Genomic DNA, 7,790 nt, shown 5'->3' with positions numbered 1-7,790 from the left:
ACACTTATCGCTTAAAAACAGGAAAGGATACTCAGTTGCTTTTGTGATTGTTTTAAGAACAAAAAGACTGGGGGCACCTGGGTGGCTCAGTCAGTTACCATCTGACTCTTGATTCTGGCTCAGGTCATGATCTCAGGGTCATGAGATCCAGGCAGAGCTTCGGACTCCACACTCAGTGGGGAGTCTGCTTGAGATTCTCTCTCTCCCTCCGCTCTTCCCCCCTCTTATGTGTGCGCTCAAGAGCATGTGCATGCTCTCTCTCTCTCTCAAATCAATCAATCAATCAATCAATCAATCTTTAAAAAAGAACCCCCAAATACTGCCCAACTCTTAGAAAGTGTAGCATGTGTAGAAAACAAGAAAATGTAACTCTGGGGAGATGTTTTGCTGATCCCAGAGATCAAAGTGGGGATAATTCCCAAAGCGCCCAGAAATGTCTTTGTTGGTGGGGGGAGTGTCAGTTTCTCTCAACCCGCGCTGTGTGCCAGGGATAATTACATATTCTCCCAATCACAAATTAAGTATTACTTCTTGGCAAGCATCCCCTTTTTCCTGAGTTTTTCTCGAGAGAATTCTCTGAGGTCTCAGTAAGCTGCACTTATTTAGATTTTTGCGGTGTGAATATTGACAAACGGGTTGCTACCTTGTGCTGTTTTGTGTGAGAGGTGCTAAGAACCAGAAACTGAGACTGAGCATCTGGGTTCCGTCACTGAGCTGTTGAGCGACCCCTGGGCGGGGAGGCAGGTAAAGCAAGGAACGAGTGCCACTGTCCTCAGTCTTGAGGGGCGAACATTGCAGGAGGGGAGAATCCATGGCAGTTGTGGAGGCACGGAGGTCAAGATCTTTACCTGTCACTTCTTCACGAGCTAAGTGTGTCAGTTTTCCCTTTTGTATTATTTATTTTGGGGTTTCCATATGAGAATTAGTCTAGCTCTGTGAAATGATTGGGAAAGCTTTTTTTTTAATGCCATGGAATATTTTGTCTAAACTTAGGAATTATCCATTTCTTGACTGTGTGTGCACAGCTGGTGGGAACATGTTATGGGTCTGATAGGCTTCTTGGAGATAATTTGTTGACAACATCCCTCCTTTCCCCCTTGTTTCTTCCCTGGTTATTTGTCTGTTCAGTTTTCTGCTTTTTCCCAAGGGAATTTTGAGTTTGTATTTTCTGGAAAAATCAGCTTTTTCAATGACTTCATAGTATTCTATTGTCAATGATTTCTTCTGTATTGGTTAGGTCTTTGTCTCATCCGTCTTAATACCTTCTATTTTTTTTAACGAATTAACTACAGGATTGTCAATTTTATTTATTCTGCCCTTCCTGAAACAGCAAGCACTTTCTCTTCCTCTTCTTGATGGGCAGTGGGCAGAGAGCTATTCTACTATCTCCATCAAACACTGTCTTGAGGCCCCTCTGTGCGAGAGCTGAGCATCCCAGGTACATTATTTTATAGCACTGATCTCCTTGGCTGTGGCTAAAGCCTTTGGCTATGAGATGGGAATCAACTTCTCCTGCATTTTCTCAATCATGTCTTTACCATTCCTAAGACCATGTTTAGTTTCCACAGTATGATGAGTGTTGGGAAGAAAGGATACCACTTTGCACACATATTTGCCAATGATGTGGGACTCACAGGGGAAAAGCAAATTAAAAATACATCTGTTTCCAGATAGGATAGGGGGAGTAATAGTCATAATTTTCTTGTCCAGCTTCTTGTCCCATAAGTCCATTTACCATAACATTAGCAGGAAGTTGTCAAAGACACTGGGGTTATCGTCTCCAGGAAGTGCATTGGTGTGTAACTGACCAGTAGACAAGTCTTACCTGCGTTCTATCTTCCATCACCACATCTGATGGCCTGCATCTGGGCCCCTCTCTGGGTGGCTTGTGGCCTTGACTGAGCGCAGGGGCAAGAAGTGTCAGGTTCGGGGATGCCGGGGCCTCTGTCCACGCTACCTTGGCCTCACCAGACCAGAAGCTGAAGCCTAGCAACAGACACCAATCAAAGCTGGAAGAAACCCCCATGTTTGCATCTCACTGGGATTCATAAGGGTGGGAATGTCTCCCTAGCCTACAAGAAACAATCTTACAATATAGACTTTGAGAAAGATGGAAATGGTGGAAGATTACCTGGTCTACAATTGCTTATTCAGTGTAATGCAAATTATTCCAAGTAGTAAACCAAGGCTTGCATCTAGAGTGGCTTTCATGAAATGCCTGTGGGTATGTGTGCACTCAAGGTGGTCTAGAGGTTCCATTTATAAACAACAATTTGAGTATGAGGCCCACTGGAATGTCTTTCTAGAAGAAGGATTCAGCACAAGGTAGTAGAAGGACCTAGGATTGTAGTCCTAGGACCAGGATTTGAATCCCACTTCTATCACAAATAAGTACAATAAATAAAGTGTTTTTAATCTTCCTGAGGCTTATTTAGAATGGAAATAATAACGTCTGTCTACCAGGATTTTTGCAAAGGTATAAGTCAATGGGATTAAAAGGAGCAAAATAGGTAAGGCGCCTTGCAAACTGTAAAGTAATCTAAAAATGAAAGTTATGTATGCATCAAGCATTTGTTGAGGACTATTGTGCACATAAAATATATTCAGGATCCATAGCAATTTACCAGGTATGTCTTTAAATGTCTTCTTGCATTTTAGCCTACCAGTTGGAAAATTTTCATGGGAAAGCTTTTCTCTGAAATAATTCTGTTTTATATAGTAATATTTCCTTATCAGATGGATTTTAGAAAACATCAAGGAGCATGAAGATTTTTCAATGCCCATTCCTTGCTTTTATTAATAAAAAGAGAACTGTGCCAAGGGAGTATGCCTCAGTGAGAAATAATGAGAGAAAATTGTTCACAGGGCTTACTTGGTTAAGTGCAATTAAACTAGCCTGTAATTTTTGTATTAAACTACTGGTAGTTGCGAACCAATATTTGGAGCTACTCATTAAATAAATTACCTAGATTAAGGAGTTTTTCCATGATTACAAACACAGGGAGGAAGGATGTCTCTAAAACCCATGGTCTCTTAAAATAAAGACTAATGCAAGGTTGCTGAACAGGTAGCCCTAGAAGGCTGCAGCGTGCTTGGAGACTGGTGATAGGTCCCCATAGCACATCAGAGGAGGGAATTACAGTGGAGCTTGGAACCAGGATGCTCCTGCTGCTTCTGCCTCTTAAACATGTGTGAGCTTTGGCTAGCTTGGAAATTCCCTGACCCCAGTTTCTGTATCTCTAAAGGGGAGTAATAACATCTAGGTGGCCTATTGCATAAGGACGTGGTGGTGGTCTGATTCCAGATGATAATTACAGGACAAGCTGATTCAAAGAAGCGTGAGGAGTTCTTCTCAAACATCAATATGTGTGGAGTTTCCTGGAAATTTTATTCAAATGCAGATTCTGATTCTGGAGGATCTACAGTGTGGTCCTGGTTCTGCATTTCTGACAAGCTCCCAAGTGATGTTACTGCTGCTGAGCTGCGTACAGATCACGTTTCGAGTGGTAAGGGTTTCCACAATAAAGAACGTGATAGATGATTTAATTGCAATGTCCAGGAATAAATCTGGGCCTTAGTTAAGGCTTGTTGCAGCTGTCCAGTAAAGTTACGGAAGTACTAGTTTCCTTTTGCTTTTTCCTGTGTGCTGTAATGTCCCCTTCACCTTGAGGCTGGCTCTCCTCATGGTACCAACATGACTGTCTGCCGTTCCTGGGGCTTTGGTTCATACATCCTTGGTTGTGGCCAGCAGAAAACTGTTTTCCCAGTATTGCCAGCAAAAGTCCTAAGATTCATTCTGATTGTGCAGATGAAATAAATGGATTGGCTTAACCCAGGCCAAAGGCTCTTCTCGTGGAGCCAATGGCAGAGTGAAATTCCCCGGAACCCACATGGAAATCAGGGCTACAAAAAAGAGGAGAAAGTGGGTGCTGGGGAGACAACTAAGGAGTGTCTTTTGTAGAGGCAAATGAGATAAAGATTTTTAAATCAAGTTTATTGTAACAAATGTCATATCTTATATATGAGATATGAGAAACAGATCATTTGTACATTTCCCCATCTGATTTTGGAAACTTCTCTGAGTCAGGAAATACCTGTTTTGTTAATGTTGAATATGGTTGGAAGGTCATAAAACTATTTTAGAGATTCCCAAGATATATTTTTATTTATTACTTTTAATACATTTAATGTGGCCCTTGTAGGAATCACCAAGAAAGTTTGAAGTGAATATCTCTATGAAACAGTTGGAAAATCCAGAGCACAGTATCCCCCCTGCTTTTTTTAAACTTATTTGACAGAGAGAGACACAGCGAGAGAGGAAACACAAGCAGGGGGAGTGGGAGAGGGAGAAGCAGGCTTCCTGCTGAGCAGGGAGCCCGATTTGGGGCTTGATCCCAGGACCCTGGGATCATGACCTGAGCTGAAGGCAGCCGCTTAACGACTGAGCCACCCAGGCTCCCCAGAAAAACCCTTTTAAGATGGTTTGTAGTTTGGGTTTAGGTTTAGTTCATAAATTAACTCCATTGTCCAGCTAGACCTGGAGCGGGAGGAAGGGAAAAAGGGACTAAATAATTGTAGCAAATGAGAATACCAGGAGAGTAGAGTAAAGGTGAGATTGAGGATGGGGCTGCCCTGTCTGGGACAGAAGGAATGATTTGTTAATTAAGACAAAACACATCAAATTTATGAGAGCTACCCACAGTTAGCAATGGTGAACTCCTTGCTTATCTTGCCATTGCTATGCCCAAAGTGTTCCCAACATTGTTCTGTCTTTTATTCTGACAAAGACCACATGCTTGCCACCCAACCAGTCAGTCTTAGCAGTGGAGACAACAACTGGGAGCTGTTTGTGTTGGGTCCAAGCATTTACCATGGAAAATGTGCTAAGGCTTAAGCAAAGTTCTTGTCAGGAAATTTCTCTCCATAGACTTGTCCCGGTGCCATAATGTCAGTGATGTCATTATTCTGCCAAATAAACTCAAGATTAATTCTAGGAAAGCAAGAATTCTTTTTTTTTTTTTAAGATTTTATTTATATATTTGACAGAGAGAGACACAGCGAGAGCAGGAACACAAGCAGGGGAAGTGGGAGAGGGAGAAGCAGGCTTCCCGCCGAGCAGGGAGCCCAAAGCAGGACTCGATCCCAGGACCCTGAGATCATGACCTGAGCTGAAGGCAGACACTTAATGACTGAGCCACCTAGGCACCCCAGCTTCAGCCCTTTTTATTAGTTGTTATACCCCATGCAATTGGCATCAGAAGTGGGATTCCTCAGATGATCTTGACTCACGGAAACATGTGGCTTGGGAAGAGAAGGATGAGGGGCCTGGGGTTGATGACTGATTCCAGAATGGCTACTGGTCATCCATGGTATGGAACTGCAGTTGTGCTGGGGTCAGTTACTAGAGGTAAAGGTTACTAGTGGAATTTAGAGATGAATCCAGATCTCAAGGAGTTAGCTCACTGGATACATAGGGAAATGTAAAATGATAAGAAGTAAGCTAAATATATAATCCCTTGGCTATCATTAACCCTAATAGCTAAAATGAAGGTAAAGAGTGTTGGGGCAGATTCTGACTATGAGCCAAGCTCAGGTTTCAGCCAGTCTCAGCTATGGTAGGCACAGGGCTGTTACCAAAGGGACAATTATGCTGGGACAGCAGATAGCACTGCTAGGATCGCTGGTCACCAGGAAGGTAATCCAGGTGGGGGAAGGGGAAGGGCAAAACCAAGGAACCAGTGAAACCAGATGGTAGAGTGTGAAGGAATTGTCTCATTTTATGCATTGGTATCATCAGTTTGCTGAAGAGCCTAAAATAAGTTGTGAGTGACTAGCTTGGGGGCGTTGTCTTTGGTTTTGGATGCTGTGGAGTAAAAAAGCATGTTTGGGTTAACACAGGACCCAGCTGACCATTGAACAATCACCGATGGCTATACAGGATCCAAGCACAGAGTAGGTTTTTCCCAAAAAGGACAGATAACTCGGTGGACTGGATAAAAGAGGTGGAAAGTTTGGGTAAAAACAAATGACAAATGAAGAGAAGGAGAAATAGTAGCTGAGGGTAAAAGAGTGAATAAATATGTGATTCAATGAGAGAAACCCAGTATAATTCTGGTGACTTGAGAGAGGCTCAGAGCAGAAGAATAATAATACCTCTTAGCTCAATTTTACCAGATGCCCAGAGGGGTAAAGCTATGTTTGCCAAGGCCACCTCTGCTTTTGGAACCTCACAAGTTGGATAGAAGCTTGCAAACCTGAGTGGCATTACTCTGGGAGAACTTTTGGTTATATAATATGATGAACTAGACTGAAGGTTAATGAATGAGTAGAACTTTATTAATGTGCCAATATCAGACTCTTATTTCTCAGGTTATATCTACCACAAAAGATATCATTTGGGAAGGAGTTTTGGGGAACTGCTCCCTACTGGGTCATTGGTATACAACTTTAAGCTGACTAACCACTGTGTAACTATAAACGTGGATGACTGAATGTTTAGAAAGCTTCTTGGGTATATTGGACAAAATACAGCTGTGGCATGCCCGATATGCCATGGCATGCTATACACAAATACATATCAACCTTGTTTTTGTGGGTGGGAAGTTATTAAACACAATATGAAAGGGGCGCCTGGGTGGCTCAGTTGGTTAGGCATCTGCCTTTGGCTCAGGTCATGATCCCAGGGGCGTGGGATCGAGCCCTGCATTGGGCTCCCTGCTCAGCGGGGATTCTGATTCTCCTTCTCCCTCTGTCCCCACCCCCATTTGTGCTCTCTCTCAAATAAATAAATAAATAAAATCTTAAAAAAAAATAAACACAATACAAAAAACCCCCCAAAAGCCCGTGGGTCCTGATAGGATTAGAGCAGGAGGCAGCACATGGCAGGTCTGATTTCCCTTGGGAACAGCGCCACGTTGAGATGAGGAAGGCTTTGGGAGGCCTTAGGGCATACTCAAACTAAAATACATCCAGCTGTGACTACCATTCATCTAACTCTAGAATGGAGGGCAAACATTTTTGGGTATAAAACATGTATTCTAACTGCATTCAGGCCATCAGTACACAATGGCAACAACATGCATGGGGGATGAAACACCACCTGAGTCTTCCCTATAGAAGGGAGGTAGGGCTTGCTATATAAGAGCACATAATGGTTAATGCTTTTAGTAAAAGCCTATGAATTGAGACATGTTGAATGGCTTTGTCCCCAACTGACTTTGACCCTGGAAATAACCAGTCATGGCCAATTATAATAATGCCTGTCCATAGTAGTATTTGGTATATCGGCAATGGTTGGTTGTGTTAGAAGGCATACCAAATACTTCTGTAATTCTTACTGATTTTGTTCTGCAATGAAACAGACTTGTACCATGACCATGTTGTGATATAGTGTAACATTGGCATTGTTGGTAAGATTTGACTTCCTATGTAAATAAGTCTTATGATTATACTCATATTAATAATCAAAACACTGGGAGATTCAGTTAAGCCTCCTCAGGATATAATACCAATAGAAAATGACTGGTCTGTAGAAGAAGTGATCGACCAATCACCGGATAATTGCTATGCTAAATAGTTCTGCACAAGTTTATCATAAGGTACAAATAGCAATAGATGAAATAATCAAATTAGCACAAAACATTTAAGTGATTTTTAAAAAATTTTATTTTATTATGTTATGTTAATTACCATACATTACATCATTAGTTTTTGATGTAGGGTTCCATGATTCATTGTTTGCATATAACACCCAGTGCTCCATTCAATACATGCCCTCTTTAATACCCATC

General features: G+C 42.0%; 1 pseudogene; it reads right to left on the bottom strand.

Annotated features, from left to right (window-relative positions):
• Positions 1-1,303: 1,303 nt before the first annotated feature.
• Positions 1,304-1,865, bottom strand: LOC145716890 (ras-related C3 botulinum toxin substrate 1 pseudogene; annotated as a pseudogene).
• Positions 1,866-7,790: the final 5,925 nt, after the last annotated feature.

This window comes from Leptonychotes weddellii, chromosome 13 (assembly GCF_054177405.1).
Source record: "Leptonychotes weddellii isolate Sample4059 chromosome 13, ASM5417740v2, whole genome shotgun sequence".
Classification (NCBI taxonomy): domain Eukaryota; kingdom Metazoa; phylum Chordata; class Mammalia; order Carnivora; family Phocidae; genus Leptonychotes; species Leptonychotes weddellii.
Note: the sequence above shows the minus strand (reverse complement) of the source record. Positions and strands in the feature narration are given on the sequence as shown.